The following is an 18,251-nucleotide window of genomic DNA, read 5'->3' as shown; positions in this document are numbered from 1 at the left end:
GCCCTACGGTGAAGCCTAGGTTGCCCGGAACGTAGAAATGACCATAACTTTCACACTGGTAGCAATTATACGTTTTATACGATGGAAGGACTGTTGTATTTATTTTGTAGTTTATGCTTATGGCGTTGACTTCTAAGGCCCTAACTCTTCGATCCGGTGGAGCAACGCCTCAGAGTTAAGCCTAGGATGCCCGAAACGTCGATATGATCATTACTCTCGCACTGGTTGCAATTATTCCTCTTATACGATGGAAAAACTGTTGCATCTTTATTGTATTTTATGCTTCCGGCGTTGACTTCTAAGGCCCTAACTATTCGATCTGGTGGAGCAACGCCCTAGAGTGACGCCTAGGTTGACCGGAACGTAGAAATGACCATTACTTTCACAATGTCTGCAATTATTCATTTTATACGATGGAAAAACTGTTGTACTTATATTGTATTTTATCCTTCTGGCGTTGAATTCTAAGTCCCTAGCTATTCGATCTGGTGGAGCAACGCACTAGAGTGAAGCCTAGGTTACCCGGAACGTAGAAATGACCAGTACTTTCACACTGGTTGCAGTTATTCGTCTTATACAGTGGAAAAACTGTTCTATTTATTTTGCATTTTATGCTTCGGGCGCTGACTTCTAAGGCCCTAACTATTCGAACTGGTGGAGCAACGCCCTAGAGTGAAGCCTAGGTTGCCCGGGAAGTAGAAATGACCATAACAATCACACTGGCTGCAATTATTCCTATTACACGAAGGAAATACTGTTGCACCTTTATTGTATTTTATGCTTCTGGCGTTGACTTCATAGGCCCTAACTATTCGATCTGGTGGAGCAACGTCCTAGAGTGAAGCCTAGGTTCACCGGAACGTAGAAATGACCATAACTTACACAATGGTTACCATTATTCGTTTTATACGATGGAAAAGCTGTTGTATTTATGTCGTATTTTATGCTTCTGGCGTTGACTTCTTAGGCCCTAACTATTCCATCTGGTGGAACAACGCCCTAGGGTGAAGCCTAGGCTGCCCGGAACGTAGAAATGACCAGTACTTTAACACTGGTTGCAGTTATTCGTTTTATACAATGGAACAACTGTTCTATTTATTTTGCATTTTATGCTTCGGGCGTTCACTTCTAAGGCCCTAACTTTTCGATCTGGTGGAGCAACGTCCTAGAGTGAAGCCTAGGTTCACCGGAACGTAGAAATGACCATAACTTACACACTGGTTACCATTATTCGTTTTAGACGATGGAAAAGCTGTTGTATTTATGTCGTATTTTATGCTTCTGGCGTTGACTTCTTAGGCCCTAACTATTCGATCTGGTGGAGCAACGCCCTAGAGTGGAACCTAGGTTGCCCGGAACGTAGAAATGACCATTGCTATCACACTGGTTGCAATTATTCATTTTATACGATGGAAAAGCTGTTGTATTTATATTGTATTTTATGCTTTCGGCGTTGACTTCTAAGGCCGTAGCTATTCGATGTGGTGGAGCAACGCCCTAGAGTGACCCCTAGGTTACCCGGAACGTAGAAATGGCCAGTACTTTCACACTGGTTGCAGTTATTCCTGTTATACGATAGAAATACTGTTGTATTTTTATTGTACTTTATGCTTCTGGCGTTGACTTCTAAGGCCGTAGCTATTCGATATGGTGGAGCAACGCCCTAGAGTGACCCCTGGGTTACCCGGAACGTAGAAATGGCCAGTACCTTCACACTGGTTGCAGTTATTCCTGTTATACGATGGAAAGACTGTTGCATGTTTATTGTATTTTATGCTTCTGGCGTCGACTTCTAAGGTCCTAACTATTCGATCTGGTGGAGCGACGCCCTAGAGTGTAGCATAGGCTGCCCGGAACGTAGAAATGACCAGTACTTTCACACTGGCTGCAGTTATTCATTTTGTGCGATGGAAAAGCCCTTCTATTTATATTGTATTTTATGCTTCTAGCGTTGACTTCTCAGGCCCTAAATATTCGATCTGTTGGAACAACGCCCTAGATTGAAGCCGAGGTTGCCCGGAACGTAGAGATGACCATGACTTTCACACTGGTTGCAATTACTCGTTTTATACGATGGAAGAACTCTTATATTTATATTGTATTTTATGCTTCTGGCGTTGATTTCTCAGGCCATAACTATGCGACCTGGTGGAGCAACTCCCTCGGGTGAAGCCTAGGTTGCGCGGAACGTAGAAATGACCATAATTTTCACACTGGTTGCAATTATTCGTTTTATACGATGGAAAAGCTGTGGCATCTTTATTGTATTTTATACATCTGGGGTTGACTTCTAAGGCCGTAGCTATTAGATGTGGTGGAGCAACGGCCTAGAGAGACGCCTAGGTTGCCGGGAACGTAGAAATGACCATTACATTCACAATGTTTTCAATTATTCATTTTATACGATGGAAAAGCTTTTGTACTTATATTGTATTTTATTCTTCTGGCGTTGACTTCTTAGGACCTAACTACTCGATCTGGTGGAACAACGCCCTAGAGTGAAGACTAGGTTGCCCGGAACATGGAAATGACCATTACTTTCACACTGTTTGCAGTTATTCCTGTTATACGATGGAAAAACTATTGCATCTTTATTGTATTTTATGCTTCTGTCGTTGACTTCTAATGCCCTAGCTATTTGATCTGGTAGAGCACCGCCCTAGAGTGAAGCCTAGGTTGCCGGGAACGTAGAAAAGACCATTACCTTCACACTGGTTGCAATTATTCGTTTTATACGATGGAAAAACTGTTCTATTTATTTTGTATTTTATGCTTCGGGCGTTGACTTCTAAGGCCTTAACTATTCAATCTGCTGGTGCAACGCCCAAGGGTGAAGCCTATGTTGCCCCGAAAGTAGAAATGACGTTAACTTTCATACTGGTTGCAATTATTCGTTTTATACGATGGAAAAACTGTTTTATTTATTTTGTATTTTATGCTTCGGGCGTTGACTTCTAAGGCCCTAACTATTCGATCTGGTGGCGCAACGCCCTAGAGTGAAGCCTAGGTTGTCCGGAACGTAGATATGTCCATAACCATCACACAGGTTGCAATTATCCGTTTTATACGATGGAAAGACTTTTGTACTTATTTTGTAGTTTATGCTTCTGGCGTTGACTTCTACGGCCCTAACTCTTCGATCTGGTGGAGCAACGCCTCAGACTTAAGTCTGGGATGCCCGAAATGTCGATATGATCATTACTTTCGCACTGGTTGCAATTAGTCATGCTATACGATGGAAAAACTGCTGCATTTTTATTGTGTTTTGTGTTTCTGGCGTTGACTTCTAAGGCCGTAGCTACTAGAAATGGTGGAGCAACGCCCTAGAGTGACGCCTAGGTTACCCGCAACGTAGAAAGGACCATTACTTTCACACTGTTTGCAATTATTCATTTTATACGATGGAAAAGCTGTTGTATATATATTGTATTTTATGCTCCTGGCGTTGACTACTAAGGCCGTAGTAATTAGATGTGGTGGAGCAACGCCCTAGAGTGACACCTAGGTTGACCGGAACGTAGAAATGACCATTACTTTCACAATGTCTGCAATTATTCATTTTATACGATGGAAAAACTGTTCTATTTATTTTGCATTTTATGCTTCAGGCGCTGACTTCTAAGGCCCTAACTATTCGATCTGGTGGAGCAACGTCCTAGAGTGAAGCCTAGGTTGGCCGGAACGTAGAAATGACCATAACTTTCACACTGGTAGCAATTAATCGTTTTATACATGGAAAAACTGTTCTATTTTTTTGTATTTTATGCATCGGGCGTTGTCTTCTAGGGCCCAAGCTGTTCGATCTGGTGGAGCAACGCCCTAGAGTGAAACCTAGGTTACCCGGAACATAGAAATGACCAGTACTTTCACACTGTTTGCAGTTATTCCTGTTGTATGACGGAAAAACTGTTGCATCTTTATTGTATTTTATGCTTCTGGCGTTGACTTCTAAGGCCCTAACTATTCGATCTGGTGGAGCAACGCCCTAGAGTGACGCCTAGGTTGACCGGAACGTAGAAATGACCATTACTTTCACAATGTCTGCAATTATTCATTTTATACGATGGAAAAACTGTTGTACTTATATTGTATTTTATCCTTCTGGCGTTGAATTCTAAGTCCCTAGCTATTCGATCTGGTGGAGCAACGCACTAGAGTGAAGCCTAGGTTACCCGGAACGTAGAAATGACCAGTACTTTCACACTGGTTGCAGTTATTCGTCTTATACAGTGGAAAAACTGTTCTATTTATTTTGCATTTTATGCTTCGGGCGCTGACTTCTAAGGCCCTAACTATTCGAACTGGTGGAGCAACGCCCTAGAGTGAAGCCTAGGTTGCCCGGGAAGTAGAAATGACCATAACAATCACACTGGCTGCAATTATTCCTATTACACGAAGGAAATACTGTTGCACCTTTATTGTATTTTATGCTTCTGGCGTTGACTTCATAGGCCCTAACTATTCGATCTGGTGGAGCAACGTCCTAGAGTGAAGCCTAGGTTCACCGGAACGTAGAAATGACCATAACTTACACAATGGTTACCATTATTCGTTTTATACGATGGAAAAGCTGTTGTATTTATGTCGTATTTTATGCTTCTGGCGTTGACTTCTTAGGCCCTAACTATTCCATCTGGTGGAACAACGCCCTAGGGTGAAGCCTAGGCTGCCCGGAACGTAGAAATGACCAGTACTTTAACACTGGTTGCAGTTATTCGTTTTATACAATGGAACAACTGTTCTATTTATTTTGCATTTTATGCTTCGGGCGTTGACTTCTAAGGCCCTAACTTTTCGATCTGGTGGAGCAACGTCCTAGAGTGAAGCCTAGGTTCACCGGAACGTAGAAATGACCATAACTTACACACTGGTTACCATTATTCGTTTTAGACGATGGAAAAGCTGTTGTATTTATGTCGTATTTTATGCTTCTGGCGTTGACTTCTTAGGCCCTAACTATTCGATCTGGTGGAGCAACGCCCTAGAGTGGAACCTAGGTTGCCCGGAACGTAGAAATGGCCAGTACTTTCACACTGGTTGCAGTTATTCCTGTTATACGATAGAAATACTGTTGTATTTTTATTGTACTTTATGCTTCTGGCGTTGACTTCTAAGGCCGTAGCTATTCGATATGGTGGAGCAACGCCCTAGAGTGACCCCTGGGTTACCCGGAACGTAGAAATGGCCAGTACCTTCACACTGGTTGCAGTTATTCCTGTTATACGATGGAAAGACTGTTGCATGTTTATTGTATTTTATGCTTCTGGCTTCGACTTCTAAGGTCCTAACTATTCGATCTGGTGGAGCAACGCCCTAGAGTGTAGCATAGGCTGCCCGGAACGTAGAAATGACCAGTACTTTCACACTGGCTGCAGTTACTCATTTTGTGCGATGGAAAAGCCCTTCTATTTATATTGTATTTTATGCTTCTAGCGTTGACTTCTCAGGCCCTAAATATTCGATCTGTTGGAACAACGCCCTAGATTGAAGCCGAGGTTGCCCGGAACGTAGAGATGACCATGACTTTCACACTGGTTGCAATTACTCGTTTTATACGATGGAAGAACTCTTATATTTATATTGTATTTTATGCTTCTGGCGTTGATTTCTCAGGCCATAACTATGCGATCTGGTGGAGCAACTCCCTCGGGTGAAGCCTAGGTTGCGCGGAACGTAGAAATGACCATAACTTTCACACTGGTAGCAATTATTCGTTTTATACGATGGAAAAACTGTTCTATTTATTTTGTATTTTATGCTGCGGGTGTTGACTTCTAAGGCCATAACTATTCAATCTGTTGGTACAACGCCAAAGGGTGAAGCCTATGTTGCCCGGAACGTAGAAATGACCATAATTTTCACACTGGTTGCAATTATTCGTTTTATACGATGGAAAAGCTGTGGCATCTTTATTGTATTTTATACATCTGGGGTTGACTTCTAAGGCCGTAGCTATTAGATGTGGTGGAGCAACGGCCTAGAGAGACGCCTAGGTTGCCGGGAACGTAGAAATGACCATTACATTCACAATGTTTTCAATTATTCATTTTATACGATGGAAAAGCTTTTGTACTTATATTGTATTTTATTCTTCTGGCGTTGACTTCTTAGGACCTAACTACTCGATCTGGTGGAACAACGCCCTAGAGTGAAGACTAGGTTGCCCGGAACATGGAAATGACCATTACTTTCACACTGTTTGCAGTTATTCCTGTTATACGATGGAAAAACTATTGCATCTTTATTGTATTTTATGCTTCTGTCGTTGACTTCTAATGCCCTAGCTATTTGATCTGGTAGAGCACCGCCCTAGAGTGAAGCCTAGGTTGCCGGGAACGTAGAAAAGACCATTACCTTCACACTGGTTGCAATTATTCGTTTTATACGATGGAAAAACTGTTCTATTTATTTTGTATTTTATGCTTCGGGCGTTGACTTCTAAGGCCTTAACTATTCAATCTGCTGGTGCAACGCCCAAGGGTGCAGCTATGTTGCCCGGAAAGTAGAAATGGCGTTAACTTTCATATTGGTTGCAATTATTCGTTTTATACGATGGAAAAACTGTTTTATTTATTTCGTATTTTATGCTTCGGGCGTTGACTTCTAAGGCCCTAACTATTCGATCTGGTGCCGCAACGCCCTAGAGTGAGGCCCAGGTTGCCCGGAACGTAGAAATGACCATAACTTTCACACTGTCTGCAGTTATTCCTGTTATACGATGGAAAAACTTTTGCATCTTTATTGTACTCTATGCTTCTGGCGTTGACTTCTAACGCCCTAGCTATTCGATTTGGTGGAGCAGCGCCCGATAGTGAAGCCTAGGTTGCCCGGAACGTAGAAATGACCATAACTTTCACACTGGTTGCTATCATTCGTTTTATACGATGGAAAAACTGTTATATTTATATTGTATTTTATGCTTCTGGCGTTGACTTCTTAGGCCCTAACTGTTCGATCAGGTGGAGCAACGTCCTAGGGTGAAGCCTAGGATGCCCGGAAAGTAGAAATGACCATAACTTTCACACTCTTTGCAATTATTCGTTTTATACGATGGAAAAGCTGTGGCATCTTTATTGTATTTTATTCATCTGGGGTTGACTTCTAATTCCGTAGCTATTAGATGTGGTGAAGCAACGCCCTAGAGTGACGCCTAAGTTGCCCGGAACGTAGAAATGACCATTACCTTCACACTGGTTGCAATTATTCGTTTTATACGATGGAAAAACTGTTTTATTTATTTTGTATTTTATGTTTCGGGCGTTGACTTCTAAGGCCCTAACTTTTCAATCTGTTGGTGCAACGCCCAAGGGTGAAGCCTATGTTGCCCGGAAAGTAGAAATGACGTTAACGTTCATACTGGTTGCAATTATTCGTTTTATGCGATGGAAAAACTGTTTTATTTATTTTGCGTTTTATGCTTCGGGCGTTGTCTTCTAAGGCCCTAACTATTCGATCTGGCCGATCAACGCCCTAGAGTGAGGCCTAGGTTGCCCGGAAAGTAGAAATGACCATAACTTCCACACTGGTTGCAATTATTCGTTTTATACGATGGAAAAGCTGTTCTATTTATATCGTATTTTATGCTTCTGGCGTTGACTTCTTAGGCCCTAACTATTCCATCTGGTGGAACAACGCCCTCGGGTGAAGCCTAGGTTGCGCGGAACGTAGAAATGACCATAACTTTCACACTGGTAGCAATTATTCGTTTTATACGATGGAAAAACTGTTCTATTTATTTTGTATTTTATGCTACGGGCGTTGACTCCTAAGGCCATAACTATTCAATCTGTTGGTGCAACGCCCAAGCGGGAAGCCTATGTTGCCCGGAATGTAGAAATGACGTTAACTTTCATACTGGTTGCAATTATTCGTTTTATACTATGGAAAAGCTGTTTTACTTATTTTGTATTTTACGCTTCGGGCGTTGACTTCTAAGGCCCTAACTATTCGATCTGGTGGCGCAACGCCCTAGAGTGAAGCCTAGGTTGCCCGGAACGTAGAAATGACCATAATTTTCACACTGGTTGCAATTATTCGTTTTATACGATGGAAAAACTGTTCTATTTATTTTGTATTTTATGCTTCGGGTGTTGACTTCTAAGGCCTCAACTATTCAACCTGCTGGTGCAACGCCCAAGGGTGAAGCCTATGTTGCCCGGAAAGTAGAAATGACGTTAACTTTCATACTGGTTGCAATTATTCGTTTTATACGATGGACGAACTGTTGTATTTATATCGTATTTTATGCTTCGGGCGTTGACTTCTCAGGCCCTAGCTATTCCATCTGGTGGAGCAACGCCCCAGAGTGAAGCCTAGGTTGCCCGGAACGTAGCAATGACCATCACAAAAAAACTGGTTGCAATTATTCCTGTTATATGATGGAAAAACTGTTGTATTTTTAATGCATTTTATGCTTCGGGCATTGACTTCTAAGGCCCTAACTATTCAATCTGTTGGAGCAACGCCCTAGGGTGAAGCCTATGTTGCCCGGAATGTAGAAATGACGTTAACTTTCATACTGGTTGCAATTATTCGTTTTATGCGATGGAAAAACTGTTTTATTTATTTTGTATTTTATGCTTTGGGCGTTGACTTCTAAGGCCCTAACTATTCGATCTGGTGGCGCAACGGCCTAGAGTGAAGCCTAGGTTGCCCGGAACGTAGAAATGACCATAACCTTCACACTAGTTGCTATCATTCGTTTTATACGATGGAAAAACTGTTATATTTATATTGTATTTTATGCCTCTGGCGTTGGCTTCTTAGGCCCTAACTTTTCGATCTGGTGGAACAACGCCCTAGATTGAAGACTAGGTTGCGCGGAACATGGAAATGACCATTACTTTCACACTGTTTGCAGTTATTCCTGTTATACGATGGAAAAACTTGTGCATCTTTATTGTATTTTATGCTTCTGGCGTTGACTTCTAAGGCCCTAGCTATTCGGTTTGGTGGAGCAACGCCCGATAGCGGAGCGTAGGTTGCCCTGTACGTAGAAATGACCATTACCTTCACACAGTTTGCAGTTATTCCTGTTATACGATGGTAAAACTGTTGCATCTTTATTGCATTTTATGCATTTGGCGTTGACTTCTAAGGCCCTAACTATTCGATCAGTTGGAGCAACGCCCTAGGGTGAAGCCTAGGTTGACCGCAATGTAGAAATGTCCATAACTTTCACACTGGTTGCAATTACTCGTTTTATACGATTGAAAAGCTGTTGTATTTATATTGTATTTTATGCTTCGGGCATTGACTTTTAAGGCCCTTACCACTCGATCTGTTGGAGCAACGCCCTAGGGTGAAGCCTAGGTTGCCCGGAACGTAGAAATGAGCATAACTATCACACTGGTTGCAATTATTCGTTTTATACTGTGGAAAAGCTGCTGTATTTATATCGTATTTTATGCTTCTGGCGTTGTCTTCTTACGCCCTAACTATTCCATCTGGCTGAACAACGCCCTAGGGTGAAGCCTAGGTTGCCCGGAAAGTAGAAATGACCATAACTTTCACACTGCTAGCAATTATTCGTTTTATGCGATGGAAAAACTGTTGTATTTATATTGTATTTTATGCTTCTGGCGTTCACTTCTTAGGCTCTAACTATTCGAACTGGTGAAACAACGTCCTAGGGTGAAGCCTAGGTTGCCCGGAACGTAGAAATGACCATAACTTTCACACTGGTAGCAATTATTCGTTTTATACGATGGTAAAACTGTTTTATTTATTTGGTATTTTATGCTTCCGGCGTTGACTTCTAAGGCCCTAACTATTTGATCTGGTGGAGCACCGCGCTAGAGTGAAGCCTAGGTTGCCCGGAACGTAGAGAAGACCATTACCTTCACACTGGTTGCAATTATTCGTTTTATACGATGGAAAAACTGTTCTACTTATATTGTATTTTATGCTTCGGGCGTTGACTTCTAAGGCCCTAACTATTCAATCTGTTGGTGCAACGCCCAAGGGTGAAGCTATGTTGCCCGGAAAGTAGAAATGGCGTTAACTTTCATACTGGTTGCAATTACTCGTTTTATACGATGGAAAAACTGTTTTATTTATTTCGTATTTTATGCTTCGGGCGTTGACTTCTAAGGCCCTAACTATTCGATCAGGTGCCGCAACGCCCTAGAGTGAGGCCCAGGTTGCCCGGAACGTAGAAATGACCATAACTTTCACACTGTTTGCTATCATTCGTTTTATACGATGGAAAAACTGTTATATTTATATTGTATTTTATGCTTTTGGCGTTGATTTCTTAGGCCCTAACTGTTCGATCTGGTGGAACAACGTCCTAGGGTGAAGCCTAGGATGCCCGGAAAGTAGAAATGACCATAACTTTCACACTGGTTGCAATTATTCGTTTTATACGATGGAAAAGCTGTGGCACCTTTATTGTATTTTATTCATCTGGGGTTGACTTCTAATTCCGTAGCTATTAGATGTGGTGGAGCAACGCCCTAGAGTGACGCCTAAGTTGCCCGGAACGTAGAAATGACCATTACCTTCACACTGGTTGCAATTATTCGTTTTATACGATGGAAAAACTGTTCTATTTATTTTGTATTTTATGCTACGGGCGTCGACTCCTAAGGCCATAACTATTCAATCTGTTGGTGCAACGCCCAAGCGGGAAGCCTATGTTGCCCGGAATGTAGAAATGACGTTAACTTTCATACTGGTTGCCATTATTCGTTTTATACTATGGAAAAGCTGTTTTATTTATTTTGTATTTTACGCTTCGGGCGTTGACTTCTAAGGCCCTAACTATTCAATCTGGTGGTGCAACGCCCTAGAGTGAAGCCTAGGTTGCCCGGAAAGTAGAAATGACCATAACTTTCATCCTGGTTGCAATTATTCGTTTTATATGATGGAAAAACTGTTGAATTTATATAGGGTTTTATGCTTCTGGCGTTAACTTCTTAGGCCCTAACTATTCCATCTGGTGTAACAGCGCCCTAGGGTGAAGCATAGGTTGCCTGGAACATAGAAATGACCATCACTTTCACACGGGTTGCAATTACTCCTGTTATAGGATGGAAAGACTGTTGTATTTTTATTGTATTTTATACTTCAGGCGTTGACTTCTAAGGCCCTAGCTATTCGATCTGGTCGAGCAACGCCCTAGAGTGAAGCCTAGGTTGCCCGGAACGTATAAATGACCATAACTTCCACACTGGTTGCAATTATTCGTTTTATACGATGGAAAAGCTGTTCTATTTATATCGTATTTTATGCTTCTGGCGTTTATTCTTAGGCCCTAACTATTCCATCTGGTGGAACAACGCCCTCGGGTGAAGCCTAGGTTGCGCGGAACGTAGAAATGGCCATAACTTTTACACTGGTAGCAATTATTCGTTTTATACGATGGAAAAACTGTTCTATTTATTTTGTATTTTATGCTACGGGCGTTGACTTCTAAGGCCATAACTATTCAATCTGTTGGTGCAACGCCCAAGGGTGAAGCCTATGTTGCCCGGAACGTAGAAATGACCATAATTTTCACACTGGTTGCAATTATTCGTTTTATACGATGGAAAAGCTGTGGCACCTTTATTGTATTTTATACATCTGGGGTTGACTTCTAAGGCCGTAGCTATTAGATGTGGTGGAGCAACGCCCTAGAGTGACGCCTAGGTTGCCGGGAACGTAGAAAAGACCATTACCTGCACACTGGTTGCAATTATTCGTTTTATACGATGGAAAAACTGTTCTATTTATTTTGTATTTTATGCTTCGGGCGTTGACTTCTAAGGCCTTAACTATTCAATCTGCTGGTGCAACGCCAAAGGGTGAAGCCTATGTTGCCCGGAAAGTAGAAATGACGTTAACTTTCATACTGGTTGCAATTATTCGTTTTATACGATGGACGAACTGTTGTATTTATATCGTATTTTATGCTTCTGGCGTTGACGTCTAAGGACCTAACTATTCGATCTTGTGGGGCAACGCTCTGGAGTGAAGCCTAGGTTGCTCGGAATGTAGGAATGACCATAAATTTCACACTGGTTGCAATCATTCGTTTTATACGATGGAAAAACTGTTGCATCTTTATCGTATTTTATGCTTCGGGCGTGGACTTGTTAGGCCCTAACTTTTCGATCTGGTGGAGCAACTCCCTAGAGTGAAGCCTAGGTTGCCCGGAACGTAGAAATGACCATTACTTTTACACTGGTAGCAATTATTCGTTTTATACAATGGAAAAACTGTTCTATTTATTTTGCATTTTATGCTTCGGGCGTTGACTTCTAAGGCCCTCACTGATTGATCTGGTGGAGCAACGCCCTAGAGTAAAGCCTAGATTGCCCGGAACGCAGAAATGACCATAAGTTTCACACTGGTTGCAATTATTCCTGTTCTACGATGGACAAACTGTTGTATTTATATCGTATTTTATGCTTCTGGCGTTGACTTCTAAGGCCCTAACTGTTTGTTCCGGTGGAGCAACGACCTAGAGTGAAGCCTAGGTTGCCCGGAACGCAGAAATGACCATAACTTTCACACTGGTTGCAATTATTCCTGTTCTACGATGGACAAACTGTTGTATTTATATCGTGTTTTATGCTTCTGGCGTTGACTTCTAAGGACCTAACTATTCGATCTGGTGGTGCAATGCCCTAGAGTGAAGCCTAGGTTGCTCGGAATGTAGAAATAACCATAACTTTCACACGGGTTGCAATTATACGTTCTTTACGATGGAAAAGCTGTTGTATTTATATTGTATTTTATGACTCTGGCGTTGACTTCTAAGGCCCTAGCTATTCGATCTAGTGTAGCAACGCCCTAGAGTGAAGCCTAGGTTGCCCGGAACGTAGAAGTGACCATCACTTTCAAACTGGTTGCAATTAATCCTGTTATACGATGGAAAAACTGTTGTATTTTTATTGTATTTAATGCTTCTGGCGTTCACTTCTTAGGCCCTAACTATTCGAGCTGGTGGAACAACGCCCTAGAGTGAAGCCTAGGTTGCTCGGAATGTAGAAATAACCATAACTTTCACACGGGTTGCAATTATTCCTGTTATAGGATGGAAAGACTGTTGTATTTTTATTGCATTTTATGCTTCTGGCGTTCACTTCTTAGGCCCTAACTATTCGATGTGGTGGAACAACGCCCTAGGGTGAAGCCTAGGTTGCCCGGAACGTAGAAATGACCATAACTTTTACACTGGTAGCAATTATTCGTTTTATACAACGGAAAAACTGTTCTATTTATTTTGTATTTTATGCTTCGGGCGTTGACTTCAAGGACCTAACTGCTTGATCTGGTGGAGCAACGCCCTAGAGTGAAGCCTAGGTTGCCCGGAACGTATAAATGACCATAACTTTTCACTGGTAGCAATTATTTGTTTTATACGATGGAAAAGCTGTTGTATTTATATCGTATTTTATGCTTCTGGCGTTGACTTCTTAGGCCCTAACTATTCCATCTGGTGGAACAACGCCCTAGGGTGAAGCCTAGGTTGCCCGGAAAGCAGAAATGACCATAACTTTCATACTGGTTGCAATTATTCGTTTTATATGGTGGAAAAACTGTAGTATTTATATTGTATTTTATGCTTCTGGCGATGACTTCTAAGGCCCTAACTATTCGATCAGGTGGAGCAACGCCCTAGAGTGAAGCCTAGGTTGCTCGAAATGTAGAAAGGACCATAACTTTCACACTGGTTGCAATTATTCGTTTTATACGATGGAAAAGCTGTTGTATTTATATCGCATTTTATGCTTCTGGCGTAGACTTCTTAGGCCCTAACTATTCCATCTGGTGGAAAAACGCGCTCGGGTAAAGCCAAGATTGCGCGGAACGTAGAAATGACCGTAACTTTCACACTGGTTGCTATCATTCGTTTTATATGATGGAAAAACTGTTGTATTTATATTGTATTTTATGCTTCTGGCGTTGACTTCATAGGCCGTAACTATTCGCTCTGGTGGAGCAACGCCCTGGAGTGAAACCTAGGGTGCCCGGAACGTAGAAATGACCATAACTTTCACACTGGTAGCAATTTATCCTGTTATACGATGGAAAAACTATTCTATTTTTATTGCATTTTATGCTTCGGGCGCTGACTTCTAAGGCCCTAACTATTCAATCTGTTGGAGCAACGCCCCAGAGTGAAGCCTAGGTTACCCGGAACGTAGAAATGACCATCACTTTCAAACTGGTTGCAATTATTCGTTTTACACGATGGAAAAAATGTTGTATTTATATTGTATTTTATGCTTCTGGCGTTGACTTCTAAGGACCTAACTATTCGATCTGGTGGTGCAACGCCCTACAGTGATGCCTAGGTTGCCCGGAACGTATATATGACCATAACCTTCACACTGGTTGCAAATTATTCCTGCTATACGATGGAAAAACTGTTGTATTTTTATTGCATTTTATGCTTCGGGCATTGACTTCTAAGGCCCTAGCTATGCAATCTGTTGGAGCAACGCCCTAGGGGTAAGCCTAGGTTGCCCGGAACGTAGAAATGACCATAACTTTCACACTGGTTGCAATTATTCGTTTTATACGATGGAAAAGCTGTTGTATTTATATCGTATTTTATGCTTCAGGCGTTGACTTCTTAGGCCCTAACTATTCCATCTGGTGGAACAACGCCCTAGGGTGAAGTCTAGGTTGCCCGGAAAGTAGAAATGACCATAACTTTCACACTGGTAGCAATTATTCGTTTTATACGATGGAAAAACTGTTCTATTTATTTTATACTTTATGCCTCGGGCGTTGACTTCTAAGGCCGTAACTATTCGATCTGGTGGAGCAACGCCCTAGAGTGATGCCTAGGTTGCCCGGTACGTAGAAATGACCATCACTATCAAACTGGTTGCAATTATTTGTTTTATACGATGGAAAAGCTGTTGCATTTATACCGTATTTTATGCTTCTGGCGTTGACTTCTTAGGCCCTAACTATTCCATCTGGTGGAACAACGCCCTAGGGTGAAGCCTAGGTTGCCCGGAAAGCAGAAATGACCATAACTTTCATACTGGTTGCAATTATTCGTTTTATATGGTGGAAAAACTGTAGTATTTATATTGTATTTTATGCTTCTGGCGTTGACTTCTAAGGCCCTAACTATTCGATCAGGTGGAGCAACGCCCTAGAGTGAAGCCTAGGTTGCTCGAAATGTAGAAAGGACCATAACTTTCACACTGGTTGCAATTATTCGTTTTATACGATGGAAAAGCTGTTGTATTTATATCGCATTTTATGCTTCTGGTGTAGACTTCTTAGGCCCTAACTATTCCATCTGGTGGAAAAACGCGCTCGGGTAAAGCCAAGATTGCGCGGAACGTAGAAATGACCATAACTTTCACACTGGTTGCTATTATTCGTTTTATACGATGGAAAAACTGTTCTATTTATTTTGTACTTTATGCTTCAGGCGTTGACTTCTAGGGCCCTAACTATTCCATCTGGTGGAACAGCGCCCTAGGGTAAAGACCAAGATTGCGCGGAACGTAGAAATGACCATAACTTTCACACTGGTTGCTATCATTCGTTTTATATGATGGAAAAACTGTTGTATTTATATTGTATTTTATGGTTCTGGCGTTGACTTCATAGGCCGTAACTATTCGATCTGGTGGAGCAACTCCCTGGAGTGAAACCTAGGTTGCCCGGAACGTAGAAATGACCATAACTTTCACACAGGTAGCAATTATTCGTATTATACGATGGAAAAACTGTTCTATTTATTTTGTACTTTATGCTCCGGGCGTTGACTTCTAAGGCCCTAACTATACGATCTGGTGGAGCAACGCACTAGAGTGAAGCCTAGGTTGTCCGGTACGTAGAAATGACCATCACTATCAAACTGGTTGCAATTATTTGTGTTATACGATGGAAAAGCTGTTGTATTTATATCGTATTTTATGCATCTGGCGTTGACTTCTAAGGACCTAACTATTCGACCTGGTGGAGCAACGCCCTAGAGTGAAGCCTAGGTTGCTCGAAATGTAGAAAGGACCATAAGTTTCACACTGGTTGCAATTATTCGTTTTATACGATGGAAAAGCTGTTGTATTTATATCGCATTTTATGCTTCTGGCGTAGACTTCTTAGGCCCTAACTATTCCATCTGGTGGAAAAACGCGCTCGGGTAAAGCCAAGATTGCGCGGAACGTAGAAATGACCGTAACTTTCACACTGGTTGCTATCATTCGTTTTATATGATGGAAAAACTGTTGTATTTATATTGTATTTTATGCTTCTGGCGTTGACTTCATAGGCCCTAACTATTCAATCTGTTGGAACAACGCCCCAGAGTGAAGCCTAGGTTACCCGGAACGTAGAAATGACCATCACTTTCAAACTGGTTGCAATTATTCGTTTTACACGATGGAAAAACTGTTGTATTTATATTGTATTTTATGCTTCTGGCGTTGACTTCTAAGGACCTAACTATTCGATCTGGTGGTGCAACGCCCTACAGTGATGCCTAGGTTGCCCGGAACGTATATATGACCATAACCTTCACACTGGTTGCAAATTATTCCTGCTATACGATGGAAAAAATGTTGTATTTTTATTGCATTTTATGCTTCGGGCATTGACTTCTAAGGCCCTAGCTATGCAATCTGTTGGAGCAACGCCCTAGGGGTAAGCCTAGGTTGCCCGGAACGTAGAAATGACCATAACTTTCACACTGGTTGCAATTATTCGTTTTATACGATGGAAAAGCTGTTGTATTTATATCGTATTTTATGCTTCAGGCGTTGACTTCTTAGGCCCTAACTATTCCATCTGGTGGAACAACGCCCTAGGGTGAAGTCTAGGTTGCCCGGAAAGTAGAAATGACCATAACTATCACACTGGTAGCAATTATTCGTTTTATACGTAGGAAAAACTGTTCTATTTATATTGTATTTAAGCTTCTGGCGTTGACTTCAGAGGCCGTAACTATTCGATCTGGTGGAGCAACGCCCTAGAGTGATGCCTAGGTTGCCCGGTACGTAGAAATGACCATCACTATCAAACTGGTTGCAATTATTCGTTTTATATGGTGGAAAAACTGTAGTATTTATATTGTATTTTATGCTTCTGGCGTTGACTTCTAAGGCCCTAACTATTCGATCTGGTAGAGCAACGCCCTAGAGTGCACCCTAGGTTGCCCGGAACGTAGAAATGACCATAGCTTTCACACTGGTTGCTATCATTCGTTTTATATGATGGAAAAACTGTTGTATTTATATTGTATTTTATGCTTCTGGCGTTGACTTCTAAGGACCTAACTATTCGGTCTGGTGGAGCAACGCCCTAGACTGAAGCCTAGGTTGCTCGGAATGTAGAAATGACCATAACTTTCACACTGGTTGCAATTATTTGTATTATACGATGGAAAAGCTGTTGTATTCATATCGTATTTTATGCTTCTGGCGTTGACTTCTTAGGCCCTAACTATTCCATCTGGTGGAACAACGCCCTAGAGTAATGCCCATGTTGCGCTGGACGTAGAAATGACCATAACTTTCACACTGGTAGCAATTTTTCGTTTTAAAAGATGGAAAAACTGATTTATTTATTTTGTATTTTACGCTTCGGGCGTTGACTTCTAAGGCCCTAACTATTCGATCTGGAGGAGCAACGCCCTAGAGTGTGGCCTAGGTTGCCCGGAACGTAGAAATGACCATAACTTTCACACTGGTTGCTATCATTCGTTTTATATGATGGAAAAGCTGTTGTATTTATATCGTATTTTATGCTTCTGGCGTTCACTTCTTAGGCCCTAACTATTCGATCTGGTAGTACAACGCCCTAGGGTGAAGCCTAGGTTGCCCGGAACGTAGAAATGACCATAACTTACACACTGGTAGCAATTTTTCGTTTTAAACGATGGAAAAACTGTTCTATTTATTTTATATTTTATGCTTCGGGCGTTGACTTCTAAGGCCCTAACTATTCGATCTGGTGGAGCAACGCCCTAGAGTGAAGCCTAGGTTGCCCGGTACGTAGAAATGACCATCACAATCAAACTGGTTACAATTATTTGTTTTATACGATGGAAAAGCTGTTGCATTTATATCGTATTTTATGCTTCTGGCGTTGACCTCTTAGGCCCTAACCATTCCATCTGGTGGAACAACGCCCTAGGGTGAAGCCTAGGTTGTCCGGAAAGTAGAAATGACCATAACTTTCACACTGGCAGCAATTATTCATTTTATACAATGGAAAAACCGTTCTATTGATTTTGTATTTTATGCTTCGGGCGTTGACTTCCAAGGCCCTAACTGTTTGATCTGGTGGAG

The sequence above is a fragment of the Calliopsis andreniformis genome, unplaced genomic scaffold, assembly GCF_051401765.1.
Source record: "Calliopsis andreniformis isolate RMS-2024a unplaced genomic scaffold, iyCalAndr_principal scaffold0017, whole genome shotgun sequence".
NCBI lineage: Eukaryota > Metazoa > Arthropoda > Insecta > Hymenoptera > Andrenidae > Calliopsis > Calliopsis andreniformis.
This window is presented reverse-complemented; position numbering follows the sequence as displayed.